Genomic DNA, 19,348 nt, shown 5'->3' with positions numbered 1-19,348 from the left:
TGTGTGTGTGTGTGTGTGTGTGTTTATTTTTGTGGTCAGTTTTTTAAGACTATTTCTCACAGTTTTTGCATAAATTAGCTGTACAAACAGATTTCAATTCAACATTTCAAGTTATGAATATAATGTGCCTTGATCAATATCTCCCTTTCCAATTTTCTCCCCCATCTATCCCAATTCTATCATGTTCTCAAGTTACTTGGGTCCATTTTCACATAAGCACACTGAGTATTATGATTGCATTCACCTATACCATTCCTCTCTATTGGTCTGCCCCTGAAGACAAGTCACACTCTCTTCAGACAAAGGTTAACCAATGACTAATTCAAAGAGCAAGCAATTTAAAAAAAAGATGACTTAAATTGGTTTAAAAAATTGTATACATAAGTATTAGAAGTATTGACTGTTTCATTTGTTGCTTCTAGTTTAAAATTCAAGTGTGCTTGGTGGGAAAAAGGAGATGTAATAACCAGCTGAGTAACTGGCTCACGTGGTAGAGCTCATGCCTGAGGTCCTGAGTTCAAACCCTAGTACCACTTATAGCAAAAGAGAAAGAGAGAGAGGGGTGGGGGACAGGAAGAGGGAGAGAGAGAGAAAGTAGAACAAGTCCTTCATGGCTCATAGGTGTAATCCTGGAATCCTAAATTAAATATAAGATTGGGGTTTGAAACCAGCCCAGGCAGTAAAATCTATGAGACTCTTATTTCTCATAAACCACCAAAAAGCCTGAAGTAGAGCTGTGGTTCAAGTGTTAAAGTGCCAGCCCCATGAGAGAAAAATAGTCCCTAGGTCGAGCCCCAGTGACAGCACAAAATAAATAAATAAATAACCTTGTCAATGTTCTAACAGGTAGTGACAAACACCTCAGTGCTCAAAGATAATATCTAAAAGCACACTAAACTAATATAAAGTTTTGTAAGACCTATACAAGGAAATCTTATTCAAATCTCCTTATTTCCAGGACTCAATTTCCTCTAGGTGACTCACTAAATCTATCTGCTGCTTACATATCTACCACAGTGCTTTAATTGCATTCTTGTCTGAGGTTTTTATATGGTAATGGAAAGAATTATGTAAGGGACACACTGACATCGGAAGGAAATTACTGTACTTTTGAATACGACCCACCTACAACACGATCCATTTGAGCACACTCAGAGCTCTTGACAGTCAAGTCTGCACTAGTACTATCAACCAACTTCATAATTTTATTCAAGAGTATAAGAAAAGTCTACCTGAACATTTCCAGTGAGATTCACTGAATTTTGCTGAACAAAGGTACAATGAATAATGGGTATTCAGGTTAGAAAGTGAGGACATTCATTGCTTTGTGTAGTACAGTGGTATATACTAGTAGACACTACAGATAGGTTTTTTGTTTGCATATTTTTATTTATTTTTATTTTAAAATGAGTTTTCAACTCATTTTTATTTTTATTCAAAATTGCACGTATAAGCCGAGCACCTGTGGCTTTTACCTATAATCCTACATTCTCAGGAGGTTGAGCTTTGAGGATCTTGGTTCAAAGCTAGCCTGGGCAGGAAAATATCATGAGATTCTTATCTCCAATAAACTACCCAAAAAGCCAGAAGTGGAGGTGTAATTCAAGTGGTAGAATGCTGGCCTTGAGCACAAAAGCTCAGGAACAGTGCTCAGCCACTGAGTACAAAACCAGCACCAAGAAGTAAATAAAACAAAATATTTATTTTCCATGTATAGTTTGACAAATTTTCTCTCTGAAGAGTCTGAAGGTACTCCATTAAGGCTGAGCCTCTTCTGAATGGGACAAACACTCTGAGAAGCATTCTCACACCTCACCAATGTTTTCTTTTTTATTCTTTTCTTTCCTTTTTTGCCAGTCTGAGGGCTTAAACTCTGGGCCTGCGCATTGTCTCCGAGCTCCTTTTACATTCAGAGCAGAAGTGTATGTAAAACTATTGTGTTCCTAGTGTATAAAACCCTACAGGGCACAGTTCAAAAACAAATGGTCTAATTCTATCCTCCTATGAGAAAACCCAGGCACATGAGTTATCCAGTCAAGGTCATTATTAGGATTAGAAACAATTACTTTTTGCAGTAATATGTAACATTATGAACTATTCCAGCTATATTTGCTGGCAAGGTTGAGGGAAAACAAGGAAAATTTTCCATATGTCATTGTTTGATAGGTGAAACTGATACATAATGTTGGATGGTTTTGTAACCATTGTTTCTCATATCATCTGTTATCTTTTATATGCAGTCTTGGATTCACTAAAACATTTTTTTTTTGCCAGTCCTGATGTTTAAACTCGGGGTCTGGACACTGTCCTTGAGCTTCTTTTGCTCAAGACTAGCACTCTACCACTTGAGCCACAGAGCCACTTCTGGCCTTTTCTGTTTCTGTGGTATGAGGAATCGAACTCAGGGGTAAAAAAAAAAGAAGTTCCTAGTTGGGCGCCAGAGGCTCATTCCTATAATCCTAGTTAATAGGAACTTCTTTTTTTACTGTTATATTAATCATGAAGTTCTTGAAGAATGCTAGATTTATAGCAAATGTTCAATAATTTCCCCTCAATAATAAAATTAATATAGTAAAAAAAATGTATCATGAGACCTTGTGATATGCTTCCCTTCTTTTGACCAGTTAAAAATATCATGAAAAATTATTTTCCTCAAACTGATGCAAATAAATTTAGAAATACTGACATACTGGGCAGTTTTCTACAAATACACTGTTGATCCAAATAACAAAAGATATAGGAATTAAAGAGGACTTCTTTCTTCCTTTTGTTTGTTTGGTTCATTTTATTATAAATTTCTCTTTCAAATTCATGGCAGTTAAACAGGGAATATTTGTCTTAGTTCCATTTCCACTCAGTTTCTAGTAAACAAAATAGTAAGTAGACACACAAAAATTTTGTTAAAAATGCAACCCCTGATAATTTTCCCTAGCCTTATCTCTCATAATACATTCTGTTGTGCATAATTTTCTGATCCCAGTGGCAGTCTTCTACAGTCCAAATCTTGGCTCTGCTGCATAGACTCCAGCAGAGCCTACCCCAAATCGATTCTCTCCTAAACACAGAGCACTTGATTCCATACGGTCTACATTTGAAAAAATGTAAGAAATGAAAGCTGTGATTTGTACTTTTCCCAAGGCCATGTTTTTCTCTTTTGGCAGTACCAGGATTCGAATTCAGGACCTTGCTCTTGCTGACAACTAAGCTCATATGAGCTCCTGAGTCATACCTCCAATCCTGTTTTCCAGTTTCTTTGTTTTTGTTTTGGGGGGGAGGATTAAATGTTTTTTAACTTTATTGTAAAGGTGATGTACAACTAAGGTAATGAGTTTATTTCTTGTTGAACAGTGTTATCCCATCCCACGTTTTCTCCCACTTTCCCTCCCCCCCAAATAATAAAGTTCATTTCCAGCATATTGCCTTGTGAGTATTGCTGTTGCATTGGTTCACCCTTTGTCCTTTGTCTCACCATTTTCTTATTCCCTTTTCCTTCCCCAAATCAGATAAATGTATATAAAAGACACAGGGTACCAAAATCAAAAACAGTGACAACAGGAGATTAACCAAAGGAAAAAAAAGTAAAAGAAAAAAAGAAATAACTTCATACAGTACATTAAAAACAACAACATCAATAGCAACAACAACAAAAGCGCTCTTATTTCTATATCTTGGAGTTCATTTCAATTAGCATCATTTTATATGGTCATATGAACATAGTTATTGAGCTATTGTGATCTTCTGCTAGGGCTATGCTAGACATGTACTAATTATTACTAATGACAGAAACCATGGAGTCTTTGTATCACTTAATATAATTTTTTCCAAGTCTTTCCATTTCCTCACAAATGAAGTGATCTCATTGTTCCTGATGGAAGCATAGAATTCCATTGTGTGTGTGTGTGTGTGTATATATATATATATATATATATATACACTATATATATATATATGTATACACATTTTTATTGTGTATATATATATATATATATATATATATATATATATATATATATACACCACATTTTCTTGATCCATTCATCTACTTAGGGGCACCTGGGATGGTTCCATATCTTAGCTATGGTAAATAATGCTGCAATAAACAAAGTTGTGCTGGTAGCTTTAGTGTGGCCTGGTTTGTGATCATTTGGGTATATGCCAGTTTCTTTGTTTTGTTTCATTTTGTTTTGCTTTGCTCTAAGATAAAGACTTTCTTCCCCTCTGAGCACACATGTGGGCAGTAATCTGCCTATATTTAGGCTGCCTGATATCACTGCACCCAACTTTCCTTCAAGAATGTAGTCTCAGGGACTTTTTTACCCTGACTGGCCTGGTACTGGTGTTCCCAGTATCAACATTCAATATAGCTAAGGATGACAGGTATGTACTTCTGTGCCCAACAATGATTTTAGAAGCGGCCTCATAACATTTTCTGCCCACCGTTGGCCTTAAGCCTTGATGCTCTAGTTCTCAGCCTCCCAAGTGGTAGATTTACAGATGTGAACAACCAGTTCTCTAGTTGTTTGAATCCTCTTACTTCCCAAGAACAGCCCTTTCTAATTCCATTAGATAAGACAATTATTTCCCCATGTTTTGAGCAAAGCTAAAAGATATACTGAGAAGCTGATCTATCTAATAAGGGTGATAACTTGGTCAGAGACAATTTACAGTTCCATTTGAAAGGAAAATATTGCACTCAGGACCAATTCAACGCTAACTACTTTGCAAGACTCTTTATATCCCATTTGCTATTTAATTAGCATTTCTAGTTTTACAAATGAGAAAACTGCCAGTTAAAAGGTATAATAACTTGAGCAAGGACACACACTCCTAACAAAAACAAAATTTTGAACAACTATAACAGATTCCAGGCATCCTCATGTCAGTGCACACCATTCTGTGACTCTAGAACATCACTCTCTAATTTCCACAGTGGGCTCACACCTCCTGTGTTTCCAAACTCAAATATTTACTTCTTTCATAGTTACTAATTTCACTCTATTCACTAAAAGAAAAAAATTCTTGTTAGAAAATCCCTCATACAAAGACCTGGATTTTTAGAATCCATGTAATAAGTTTTAGCATCTTAAATGCCTGTGGAAATACTATAAAGTTCTAATATACAAAAGTCCCTTTGAAAGGTTTTCATCCTTTGGTCTCCAGACTCACTGGATTTTCAAGTATATTACTATAAACTCATGAATAGTAAGAACTTTTCATAGTATCTTTATAATGGTGTAAATACAAAGTGCAAAACCTATCAGAATAATGGCTCTTGAATGTTTAAATCTCTTTTTATTTGGATGCAGATCCTCTTTTATATATTATTATGTCCAGAAAATCAGTGTTACTCTCCTGCTTGTATATCCATTGCCTCTGCTCCCTTTTTGATTCTTTGGCCAGTACTTGGGCCTAAACTCAGGACCTGGACACTGTTCCTTAGGTTTTTCAGTCAAGGCTAGTGCTCTATTTCAGCTCTATTTCAGGCTTTTTTGGTGGTTAATTGGAAATAAGAGTCTTATGGACACTTCTGCTCAGACTGCTTTTGAACATCAATCCTCAGATCTCAGACTCCTGCAGACCTAGGATTATAAGCAGGAGTCACCAGCACCTGGTTGCCTTTTTGCTCCATATGTATCTCATCTAAACACTATGTCATCAAAAACTTAGCTATTCTTCTGCACATCAATAGACTTGAGGAACTAATTTTGAATATAGAGTCCAATAATCAATAATATTGAAAAAGTCTAACATTTATCATTCTCCACAGTGTGATTTTTAAAAAATAGTTCAGTACTAAAAAAAATCCATGTCTCAACAATAATCAACAGTAACCTGTAGCATACATAAAATTTTGGTAGGCTCTGACTTCAAGGACCATATCCATAAATCAAGTAAAATGATTTCCTTTTTAATTACCAGATCATTTTTTAATACTTAAAACTCCTGAAATTTTGCACGTACTTCTCCTTGACTCCTACAAACTCTTAAAGGCACTCAGTTGACCAGATATTAATAAAACAAAGAGATTTTTAAATTAATTCTAAAGTTAATTACTCTTCCATATTACTGTAAACATTAGATAAATAAGTCAGATAGGCAAGCCACACCATGATCATCATATTAACATGTTTGGTTTGGGTTTGGGATTTTTTGTTTTTTTGTTTTTTGGTGTCCGTTCCTGGAGCCTGAACTCTGGGCTTGGGTGCTGTCCCTCAGCTCTTCAGCTCAAGGCTAGCGCTCTACCACAGCGCCACAGCGCCACTTCCAGCTTTTTTCTTTTTGTTTATGTGGTGCTGAGGAATCGAACCCAGGGCCTCAGGCATGCAAGGCAAGTGCTCTACAACTGAGCCACCTTCCCAACCCCCTTTTTTGGTTATTTTAAAGACAACTCTATGATTCCCAAGATGATATTGAACTCATGAGCTTAAGGGATCCTCCAGCTCAGCCTCCCTAAGAGCTGAGACTACAGATACGTGCTACTGCACCATGCCTAAATAAAAATTTATGCTTAGTTTTCAAACAGAATCTAGTAATATAAGCAGTGGAAATAATAATAGTTGGAGAGGAGGAACTTCTCACTCTTGGCTGTTTGTGGAATTAGAGCTGTCTCTTTGGTCCATACTCCTATTTACCCACTTAAGCCTAGAGGAGATAGAAGGACCTACATGATTGGTAAACTTGAGAAGACAAAATTGGGATGCCTATTTCTGCACAGTCCTTTTTTCTTTCCATAGCAAGCTGCATACACACTCCTATAAGAATTACATAGAAAATAGGGATACAGGTGGACCCATTGCAACAATGAGATGTATAAGACGTTATGTGGAAAAACAAACTTTTCAACTTTGTAAAGTTGTAATCGGACGATAAAGGGAAACAAAAGAGGATGCAACAATATTTGATAAGAAATGTACTCATTACCTTGCTCGTGTAATTGTAACCCCTCTGAATGGTATTTTCCCAATAAAAAAAAACTTAGTAATAAAAAAAATAGACAAGGGGCTTGGAAGGTGGCTCAGTGGTAGAACGCTTGCCTTGCATGCATGAGGCCCTGAGTTCGATTCCCCAGCACCACATAAGCAAAAAGAAAAAAAGCCGGAAGTGGTGCTGTGGCTCAAGTGGTAGAGCACTAGCCTTGAGCTGAAGAGCTGAGGGACAGTGCCCAGGCCCAGAGTTCAGGCCCTACGACCGGACCCCCCCAAAAAAAATAGACAAATAGACAAATTTTTAAAAATGTATTGGAAAAAAAAAAGAATTACATGGAAAAGAATTCCTGCTATCTAGACTCAATAAAATAAGGTATGAATACTGCACAATACATGCAAAAAGAAAATATTGGTTGTTAAACTATTATTAAATTTTGAATTTAATAAATTATTAATTTAAAAATTAAACTATTAAATTATACTAGCTCCTCAATCATCAAATTAAGTCTCCAATAAGGCTGGGCTAAAAAGTGTAAAAAGAGACATAAGCCTGATATTGATTACTTAATACTCAGTATTACATAATGACATACAAATTGTCTGGTAGAGACATGCAACATATATTTTAGTTCCTTCTCCATGATGAAAATTGTACTTCTATGTTTCTTATAATAAAAAGGAAGACTCAGGGCTGGGAAGGTGGCTCAGTGGCAGAGCGCTTACCTTGCATGAGGCCCTGGGTTCAATTCCTCAGCACCACATAAGCAGAAAAAAAAAAAAAAAAGCCAGAAGTGGGGCTGGGCTCAAGTGGTAGAGCACTAGCCTTGAGCTAAAGAGCTAAGGGACAGTGCCCAGACCCAGAGTTCAGGCCTCACGACCGGACCCCCCAAAAAAATAAAAAAAGGAAGACTCAGAATTGGGCATTTTCTTCTTGGCACTTTAAAATAAAAACACTAAATGAATAGATTTAAAAAAAAAAAAACAACTCCATGAAGCTGAAGGTTTTCAGCACTCATTAATGTAACCGATCCCTGTGCCATTATGGGATTGTAAAACAAGAAAGCTCAATAAAATAATTATAATATCACATGTTTACTTAGTTCTGAGCCTTAAATGATGGGCCTTTGTACCTGATCATGCCTAGAGACTGAGTTTCATTACACGCACAATTAGATATACACACAACCACAATTATAAATATACACCAGGACACTTAATAAAAAAATACACATTTACTGATACATACAGCACAGCTACAAATGCACACAACCATACTTAGAAATACAGATGAGTACGTTTGCAGATACACACAAGCACACACTTCTCATTCACATGTGTCCTCCTGGGACAACATCTACCATGCTGTCTAACCCAGATTCTTAAACTACGAAAGAGTGTTACCTATTTTGTTTGTTTGTTTTTTCTAAAAGTAAATTACCAAAGCAATGGTTGTTGTAAAAAACTTTTTTGTTTTTTTGGAGTGGGGGGCAGTCATGGGGCCTGAACGCTGGGCCTGGGTGCTGTCCCTCAGCTCCTGAGCTCAAAGCTAGCACTCTACCACTTGAACCACAGCACCACTTCTGGCTTCTTCTGCTTATGTGGTGCTGAGGAATTGAGCCCAGGGCCTCATGCATGCGAGGCAAGCGCTCTACCACTGAGCCACCTTCCCAGGCCGAAAAACATTATTTTTAAGTGTTGACTTAATTCAGAATTTTCTATGAATAACAGGTAAACTCAAACCAAAAATCTAAACCTATGTGATAATATTTCTTAAGTTTTTAATTAGAAATTGCTAGCTTTCTGAACATCAGTTCTCTTTAAGTAGAATAAGGAATCAATACCCAATATTTTTATACAATATTCAGTTTCCTTTATAACTTCCCAATTTACACAGAATACAGTGAATGGCCACAGTTATGTAATTTTTCAAGTAATGGTTATATTAAAGAAATGTATAGTAAATAAAGAATACATTTCTTTTATAGGAAAATACATGCTTTTACACACTTCAAAATATTTTGTTATTTTTTTAATTTTTTATTGTGAAAATACCATACAGAGGGGTTACAATTACTTGGGCAAGGTAATGAGTACATTTCTTATCAAGCATTGTTGCCTCCTCCTTTGTTTCCCCTTCCCATCTCCCACTTCACCCCCCCTCACCCCTCCATATGTCTGAGACAAGCAGAAAATATTTTATTTGGGGCTGAGAATGTAGCTTAGTGGTAGAGTGCCTGCCTAACATGCATGAAGCCCTGAGTTTGATTCCTCACTACCACATAAACAGAAAAAGCCAGAAGTAGCACTCTGGCTCAAGTGTTAGAGTGCTAGCCTTGAGCAAAAAGAAGCTCAGGGACAGTACCCAGGCCTTCAGTTCATCAAGCCCTAGGACTGGCAAAAAAAAAAAAAGTTTTTTGAGTCATAGTCTAAATAAATACCCCAACTTACACGTTGTTTACATTATGTTTCTTCAAGTTTCTGTTGCCTACATTTATCTAACATCTCTCCCATCACCTCTGGTTTCAATCACTACAGTTTAAAAGAAAGAGAATCTCTTCCTTTAAGTCTTCTCATTCTAACTAGAATTTTAATACTTTTCTTACATTCATGTCTAGTATCTGTCTAGAGATTTTGACTGACTATTCCTAACCAAAGATTCTACTACCTCTTTATGATCTTAAAAGGTTTCTCATAACTTCTTTTTGTAATATGTTCCTTTTTAATATTTTTCTCAAATATCAGTTTGAAAGCATGATGACATCATCCACTCATATTCTACACTAACCATGTCTAAGTCACTGGTTTTCTCTACCAATTGTCACCCAGCAAGCCACATTCTTTTTATCCTGAGTTGTCTTGTTTGCAAAGTTTTCTATTTTATCTCCCCAATTCCAATCCAATTTATCTATACCTGACAGATTAATTTCTCTAATCTTCCTAACATATAGTTCCATCAAAAAGGGTGACACTAATCAAGATAGAGTGTACTTATAAACTCACATGGGTTTTTTTTTTATTTTTTTAACTCACATATTGAATTGAAACCCCTTTATACTACTATGCAAAAATAATTTTAAAAATATATAACTTGGAAAACACAGTTTCACCATATATCCTCAGTGTGGAGAGTGGAGACAATGTGAAGGGAAAAAAATGTCCAATGATTCTTCAAGTGTAAAGAACCCAGGACTCTTCTTTTTCTTGATGAACTTTAACTTAATTTCCCTTGACCTCTGATACAGAAAAATTAATCAATTTAACTACTTTTCCACAACATAGTCCCATACCTCCTTCAAACTACAGCAGCACTTTTTCCATTTGTTTTTAAACTATGACCTACAATAAGGCATATAATTTAAATTGTGGGGGGTACGCACCTCAGCACATCTTTTGTTTCATGTTTGCATCCCAAAAATCTATTTTTTGACATCACGATATTCTACCATTTTATCTGTGAATCGTGATCAGCTGAATTGACTTCATAGCTTCATAAAGATAAGCAACCAGCCACTTAAACCCTAATCTAGACTTTCTACATCTTTTTTCTGAGACTAGCTCAATTATGTATCTCATGTAGTCACTTAATGTTACTCAGAAAACATTTTCTAAATGTATTGAAAATCAGGCAGTACCATGTGCATTGAGGATAAAATGACCATGAACAGAGCAAGCAGTCCAGGGATTCCAGGAGCTTACAGGGTCCCATCCCCCGCAACCGTAATCACTCTGATCCCTGCAGAGTATTTTTCTGGTCCATTCATTTCATAGGCATACCATGTTACTCTTCCTCATCTGCTGTATATAATTCCCATTACACAAATAGACTGTAACATATTTTTTCAGTCTTACCTCCGTCTAATAAAGGAACCAATAAAATAAAAGCAAAAAACAACTGAGCTCCAATGGAGGCTCTCCACTTACCTGCTTTGCAACTTAGGCAGAAAGGTCATTCACCTTCTCGCAAGCTCAGTTTCTTCATCTGTAAAATAAGAGTGCTGGCTACATCAGCAGTTTCCAAATTGGACTGCACAAAGTTTTCAAAGAGGTCCCAAAACATCACAGGAAACAGTCTTTTTCAAATAGGGTGGAGGAGTCGTCAAACCCTCATTTCCCACCTGAACCCAAATGTGTAATTTATGAGAAGTAAAATTTTTATTAAAAGTTAAATTATTAATTATTTACCAATCATGACCTCGTCTGACACACAATTATGCGATGAAAGAAGAAAGTAGAAAGAAAAGAGAACAGACCTGAAAAAAGAAAAAAGGGAAGACAAAGGAAAAAGAAAATAACTTCTCAATTATGTGAATGCATCTGAGAACTGGATTAAGATTAATACATGTGTTGTCTTACTTTTCTACATTTCCAAAAGGCAATTTCTACGTTCCCATTTAATATATAGGAAAATTAAGTTTAGAAAGCTTAGATAACTTACTCAAGTGCTATAATTAAGAAGTAAGCCAGGTGTTATGGCTCTACTGCTAGCTACATAAGAAGCTGAGACCAAGATGATAGCAGTTTGAAGCCAGCCTGTGGTGCAAAGTCTTTTGAGAATCTATCTCCAATTAACCAGCAAAAAAGCAGGGATTGAGGTGTGGCTCAAGTGGTAAAGCACCAGATGTGAACAAGAAAACTGAGCAAGAGTGTAAGGTCTTTAAGCCCCAATACGAGCACAAAGAGAAAAACAGTTGTTTGTATGTTTTTCAAAGAATTAAGGCCAAGGTTATTCTCTAATACTCCAAACCACTGTTCAAAAAAGATAACATCACTGGACACCAGTGGTTCAGGGCACAGAATCAATCCTACCTACTCAGGAGGCTGAGATCTGTTGATTTTGATTCAAAAGCCAGCCAGGGCAGGTAAGTCTGTGAGCCTGTTATCTCCAATTAACCACCAGAAAACCAGAAGTGGTGCTGTAGCTCAAAGTGGTAGAATGCTAGCCTTGAGTGAAAAAAGATCAGAGACAACATCCAAGTCCTGAGTTCAAGCCCCACGACCACCAATAACAACAATAACAAAATGTTGACTTTCCATTTCTTCTACTGATGATTCCCATCTCCTACCTGACTTAAATATTACAACTTCGAGGAGAATACTTTTGCATCATTTTTCTTTGACCCATTTAAAAAGAAAAACAAGGTTCAAAGAAATGAAAGTGATCTTTTCAATGTCAAAATACCTCAGCAAGGCAGGGACAGGTTTTACATACCTGAATTCATATTCTGTGCTCTTGCTACAGGATGCTGCTTCTTTAGAAGGGAGAAAGAGAAATAGGGAAATGATCAGAGCAAAAGAGGCAGAATATAGAGGACAGGTTGGAGAATTATAAGAATTCCACTGCTGATTTCAGACGGCTATTGAGTGAACTGAGATAATTTAACGGAAAGCCCCTTGAAAAATCTGAAACTCTACCAACAGAAAGCATTCCATTATTAGTGACTTACGCAGTGAACACCAAAGAAATGACCTTGTATAATTTAGTACAATTTCACACGGTAATTGCAAAATATGAAGAGTCGTATAAGGAAGCAATTGCTTAGGAATCCTACAGAAGCGGATATGAGAGGAAGACACCGTGCCACTCTGGAGATTAGGAACGGGGAGTGGGTTACGTGTGCTTGTTTTCTGTACATGATCTACAGTCCCTGCTGGCAGTAGAATAATTCAAATTCTCAATTTTTCTTGGATTTCATCACATACTCAATCAAAAGTATGAAAGTCCGTATTTTAATATCCTTGCACAGTGTGAAAAATAATAGTATGCTCCACCACCTGAACTCTTAAAGCATTTTTTATTTTGATTGTCTTCCCATTATACGGAGAGATTGTCAGGATTTTATCAGGAAGATCATCCAAACAAACGAGGACATTATTAAGGTTCCAGGAGAGCTGCAAGTCACTGAATGTATGAGTGATGAAAAGGAAGACAGCTGTGACAAGGACCACAAGGAGATCAGACAAAGAAGGCACATGCCTCTCAAGGAACGAGAGAAGGAAGCGAGAAAGGGAAAAGAAATCAGAATAGTTTAACCCCTTATAGCTCTTTGCAGTGCAAAAACTACAGTATTTTTGATCAATACTGAACATCTCTGTGACCAGCTTCTTTCTAGCAAATAAATTAGAAAGATTAAATAAAGATTAATACAATTTTATCAAATAACAATGGCCAGTATTGAGATAATAGTGTGAATGATAACAAGATGTGCTGCTATTAGTAAAACACTACCTATTTTGTAATTTGTCATTGACTATACTTACACTTTCTTGGTTCATTGAATTATTTTGGACTTAAACTATGCTCTCCTTTTGTTTAACATTCACAAAACTGTTAATTAATAGCAAAGGACACTGGAGTAAGGTATAACTTAAGAAAAGATGTCCCTTGCTAGAATGTATAACCTGGAATAAGAGAAGACAATGTAATTCATTTCTACAATAGAATGTGTTTGGAAAAAATACCCATGTCATAATGTTCATTGAAATAACATCTCTGTAAAACAAACAAGCTTAGTGCCAGAATGTTTACTGTATTCTCTTAAGCAGAAGAAAACAGTGATTACCATAGGCTTTATTTTCTTCTTGGTACTTCACACATCATCTGAACTTAGCAAGAATCTTGTAATACTATGATAACCAAAAACAAAGAACCTATAAATTTTTTAATTTTTTTTTTCTTCAGTGCTGTGGATCCACCCCCAAAGCTTAACACAAGCTGGAAAAGAACCCTTCACTCAGCTACCTCTCCAGTCTCATGAAATAAATTCTCTAAGAAATAGTAAGGCAAATGTTGTATGTAGCCCCAGGAAGAGGCCATCAACTATGGAAGAGTAAGGATAAGGCCTAAGAGCAAAACCAAGACCACAGCTTTCTGACAGATGAGTGGGGAACTTCTAAGTGAAGACAGCATTGAGAGCTACTTTGGGCAGTAAGTGAATCATCTGAATTAGGTTTTGAATTCAGCATCCCAGGTAGTTTGAGTGGTAGACTAAAAAGAGAATATAAGAGTTGGAAGTTCTTCAAGAGAAAAAGCAATGTTCTGCAGCTACATATGGCTTTAGATCCTATCCATCCAGAACCATTTGAATTGTATCCTCTAGTCAGTGAGAAGAAAGTTCATCCTGCCCCAAGCCAACATGGGCACACTTGGGTTATAATAATAATAACAACAACAACAACAACATGGGCACACTCAGGTTATTAGAATAATAAGAGTAATATGCTTCTGGCTCTAGAGGTTTGTGAGGTAAAATCTTGACTAACAATGAACACTCTTAGTAGAATAAAAATCAAGTGAAGGAATTTGAAAGGTGTGTTGAGATGGAACTGGTCAAATATGTTCACTAGCTTGGTGTAGGGATGTGAAAGAAAACCAGTATGGCTTGGGAGATTAGATGACAGGAAGTTAAGGGGCAACAGTTTTGGGGTAAACAAAGAACTAATGAGAGATTAGTGCAAAATCAAGTGCCCATGGGGATTCCATGGCAGGGTGAAACACAGGTCTAATACATAAATGCAAGACTGAGGCCTTTCTCTCTGCTCACTACCACCGGAACAGTTAGTAATCAGCAATAAAACAAGGACATGTCAATGAGCAACCTTTTAAATTTAACAAGTCAAACCCCTTAAGAAAAACATTTAAGGAAGCCTCTAATAATAATAAAACCAACAAACAAATATGCACATCTAGGTTCATATACTTTCTGATACAGATTATATTACTGTCTCCATTATTCAGTTCCTTGTACTAGAACTATAGGCTCACACCCTGCACTGTGTAACTTTACAGTGTCTCCCACTGTGGGTGGAGTATACTTCCTCATCCCATTACCACTGAGCTTGGACAGGAAGTTCCTGTGACTAATGGAAGGTGAGTGAATGTGATGTCATTCCTTACATGGTTTGGTGTGCTGTCAGTGAAAGAATTTGGCAGCTCTACTACTGTTCCTTCAACCTACACCTCAGACTTGAAACCCAATAAAAAGCCAATAGTATAACTGTGATCCAGAAGAGCCTAGGCTGGACCAACCAAATTACAGCCCTGGGAGTACAAAAATAAATAAAAAGGATCTGACACATGGATTAAGGGGTACAGTATCTGAACAGCAAGTACAAGGTTCTGAGTTCAAATCTCAGTACTGCCAAAAAGTAAATAAATGAACCACAGCAAGACACAAAGATTGTGCCTCTTGGTCATTGGTAAAGTAGCATTGTTATAGCAATCACTGACTGACACAGCTTTTCTCAGAATACAGAAAACAGAGTTATTGGAGGTTTTTTCCCCTTCTCAGGAAGGGGGTTTTCCTTAAAATCATAAGCTACTCATTTTGCCTGATTTCTTAGATTAAGTTGAGTTTTACAAAGATATATATAATTTGAGAAAAAGCTGTTTCAGAAAAAAAAAAAGATACAGAAAAATGGCAATCATCACTTGATGATCTGATGGCAAACATAAAGGAAGACTAAAAAAAAAAAAAAAACCTAAAATAATCCAGGCACCAGTGGCTCATTCTTGTAATCTTAGCTACACAGAGGTTGGGATCTGAGGATTGCCATTCTAAGCTAGCCAGGGAAGGAAAGTCCATGAGACTTTTATCTTCAATAAACTACTCAGAAAAAGCCCGGGGGGGGGGGGGGGGGGGGGGGGAGGGAGTAGATCCTGATATGATTGTAAAGAAACATAAATCTAGAACTAAGTAGATAGGCATATTGGCCTTAAACTTTTATAAATTTGAATAGGTATTAGAAAATAATGGGTCATTTAATTTACTTTAAACTGACTAAATGACAACTATTTTAAACTGACAGTGAAAAAAAAAAACAAGAAGTTAGCAACAAAACACTGGCTATTTCTCAGTCCTTATCCTTGCACACTTTGTACACATAATTCCATCACATGTATGCATGCTGGGAAACTCACTACGAAGAAAGAAGAGTAAAGAAAGCTGAATCAACTTGCTTGTCTTCAATGAAATGAGCATTCCAGGAAGAATTAGAACAGAACAGTGAATGAAGGTTGAATTGTGGGAAAGGAAATAAGATGAATTTGAAACTTATGCTCATCTTTTGTTTGTATACACTTATGTTTTTTACGTTCTTCATGAACAAATCTAAACTTCCCATTCTTTGTTTCCACCTTCCAGCTCTCATTCCCACAAGCTGAACTTCCTGAATTAGTGAGCTTTGTCTTTTATTTCCTATTTTTACTCTACTTCCACTTTTTGATATAAGAAATATCTTCATTGTTTACTTTTCAGGCTTATAGTTCATTTTATGTTTTGGCTATTACATGTCTAGACTCAAAATCTTCTTGCTAGTTCCATAATCATTTCTGGATTTTGATTTGTTAAAACTATTAAATATATCATACGTGAATAAAACCACATAAAATATTATCTGCAATATTTTCTTCGCTATTCTTATTATTCTGATTATGGTATAGATGTTTAGAATGAGCTTACTGATACAACATAAAAGCTTTTCACTGGAAATGCTACCACTTTATTGATTAATTAACAAAGACTTGACAGCCTTGATAAAGTTGAGCCATCTAATCCATGGTCATGGTAAATATCCTGTCATTGATATTATCTTCAATTCTGGAATTTTTGGCGCACACACACAAAAACCTAGAGGTGTGGTTAAGTGTAGTCTTTCATCATATCTCATTACCTCCTTGTTGCCCCACTGTAAATTAATCAGGTACCAACTTTGTACGTAAGATAGACCAAGTAACTATCTGCTCTATTCTCAAATCTCTTTAGTATAAAATTCATAAATTATTTTGAGTTCTTAGGAAGGAGAGATTACTGCAACCAGTCAAGAATGTGTTTAGAATTTTTAACTTGTACTCAAATTTTTTTCATTCATTAATTAGGTAGGGGAAAAAAGTCTCTGATTTATTTTTTGTTAAGCAAAAAATAATAGAAAATCAATAAAAACATCAAAAAGAGATGATTTGCTTAGTGATAAGGTTCTGGAAAAGAAAAGATGTATTTTAGTCTTGATTGCATAATAATGTTTGTGTAGTGTTTATGAATGACCTGAATACTTTTTTTTTTTTTTGTCATGTGGCTTGAACTCTGGGTCTGGGCTCTGTCCCTCAGCTCTTCAGCTCAAGGCTAGCACTCTACCACTTTAGCCACAGTTCCACTTCCAGTTTTCTGGTGGTTTATTGGAGATAAGAGTCTCATAGACTTTCCTGCCTGGGCTGGCTTTGAACTTCAATCCTCAGATCTCAGCCTCCTGAGTAGCTAGGATTACAGGTGTGAGCCACTGGCACCTGGCTGAATGATCTGAATACTTTGATAGAAGTAAATCTTGTTGTATTCTTATGTGGAACTGTGAACTAGTTCTTGTAATGGGCCATTTTGGTTGTTGGTTCATGTAGACAATCATATAAAAGTTCAACATCCCTCCTTTCACAGATGTGACCCAGATACAGATGATGACATGAAACGCTGAGAAGCTATGAGTCTTTTCAATTAATGCCATTTAGGAAAGCTCCCAATTTCTAGACCATGCACAAGGTTCAAAAAAACTTGTTTTCAAATAACAGGATTGTCTATAAATTATAACTCACATTTCAACAAAAACTATATGCAAATTGGTAAGTGTGTTTCTGTTACATAGTAAATTATCATGTTTCCCCTCAGTCATACTTTATACTCCTTAGGATTTAAAAATATTCTGACAACACTGGTCATTTGTAAGGCCTTTCTGATGCAACTATTTCATGCTGTATATGTGATCCTGTGTACAGAAAACTGAAATCAATATATATCTTCTTAAGGAAGAAAACTCTTTTAAAATGTTGTGTACATAGTTCCTAGCACAAAAGTAGTTGGAAAGAGTTAATGTGGTTCCCTACAGGGCTAAGTAATAAAGACAGTAGCTTCTGTTGTATGAAAAAAATGAACATGGTTTTTCAGTTCTACTTCAGGTCTATTTATGTGGAGACACTATGATGGTAGAAAATACTTGCTTCTTTAATTCACTTTACCATTTAATCTACAAATGCAAACCATTTTAAAGGATGCTTGAAAAAGTAAATTTGAAAGCCAACATTAACCCCCAAACCAGCTGAAGGCACTCAAAAGACAATAAGCGTAAAATTTCATTATACATACTTGAAGTGGGAATTTTTTTTAAAAAAAGCACCTTTCCAACAAAAATGATGAATGCTGTTCTGATTCTAATTGACAAGTGTTATATATAAGAGTTCTTGCCTCCATTCTTATCAAAGCTGTGGGGATTTCCAATGAGAGGACAATATTATGTGGGTGGAAACTTCTCAGAAGAATAGAGAACTTATCAGTATTTACTTAGGTTCTATTACATTCAGAGCCATAAAAGCAACTACACTCATAAATTTATAGCCAGTCAAGGATATTGCCTCTTCCCCAAAGAGGCTAGATATTAAAGGAGTGGAGCGAATGAGCTCAAATCATGAAGTGGTTTCAATATTGGAACAGTTTTCCCCCTTCATATTTCAACTTGTAGCCAATATGTTATGAAGAATCACTAGCTAGCTAACTTTGGACATTTGAAAGCAAATGTTCTCCTCTCATCTCCAGCTCTTACTCTCCTGTCCATCTTCCATTTTTTTAAGGACTTTACATCAGACACACCCACATAATCCATGTTAATCTATCTTAAGATCTTTAATCTAATCGAGCCTTAGAACATCTACCCAGGAATTAGAGATATGTGTGTGTATATTTTCATATTAATATTTAATAGTATAATTGAGTAGACAAGAATGTGATCACTAAGACTAATGATCACTAAGATGGTTATGGTAATATAGAATAAATTGTGGTAACTTTGAATCTAGAAAAATTCTATTTCACTTCAGAGGGAGAAAGGAAAAGAAATGGATTTTTCAATGAAAGCAGTCACTGATTAGAAAAGCAAATGGGAACACATTTTTAATCCCTAAGACTTTTGTAGTGTTGTATTTTAAATATAAGAACCTTGTTCATAATCTTTATAATTTGAGAAATAATATTTTTTAAAACGACACATATTGAAGAATAACCAGCAGTTTTTTAAACATTAGAAAGTCATTAGAAATGTATGGCAAAGCAAGAGAAATCACTATTCTCTTTTCTTTCCACTTTTCATGAGATGAAAACTGTTTTTAACTTTGACCCACTTACAGTGGCGAAGCCAGGTGAACTCTGCCCTGACTGCCAGCCTGTAAGAAGATGTTATTGCTTCTTCCCAGGAGAGTGTCAGCTCAACTCAATAAACACGCCATGTGGTACTGGCATTTAGGAAGCAAAGAAATTAGGAAGGTATAATTTTTGTTCCCCAGAAATTTTTAGTGTAAAAAGGACAGTTTTATTCTTTATTAGTCTGGTTCTTTTTTAATCCTCAAATTTAGAACAGGTTTTGGTTTTGTTTTCTGTTGGTTTTTGTGA

General features: G+C 36.0%; 1 protein-coding gene across 1 annotated transcript in view; it reads right to left on the bottom strand.

The window, feature by feature from the left end:
• Hnf4g (hepatocyte nuclear factor 4, gamma) overlaps positions 1-19,348 on the bottom strand; it is a 112,678-nt gene that overhangs the window by 64,319 nt on the left and 29,011 nt on the right. Inside the window, exon 2 of the mRNA XM_013028456.1 lies at positions 10,848-10,905. The gene's annotated coding sequence lies outside the window, so the exon portion shown is untranslated. The remainder of the gene's footprint in view (positions 1-10,847; positions 10,906-19,348) is intronic.

The sequence above is a fragment of the Dipodomys ordii genome, unplaced genomic scaffold (assembly GCF_000151885.1).
Source record: "Dipodomys ordii isolate 6190 unplaced genomic scaffold, Dord_2.0 Scaffold109, whole genome shotgun sequence".
In the NCBI taxonomy this organism is placed as follows: Eukaryota; Metazoa; Chordata; class Mammalia; order Rodentia; family Heteromyidae; genus Dipodomys; species Dipodomys ordii.
Note: the sequence above shows the minus strand (reverse complement) of the source record. Positions and strands in the feature narration are given on the sequence as shown.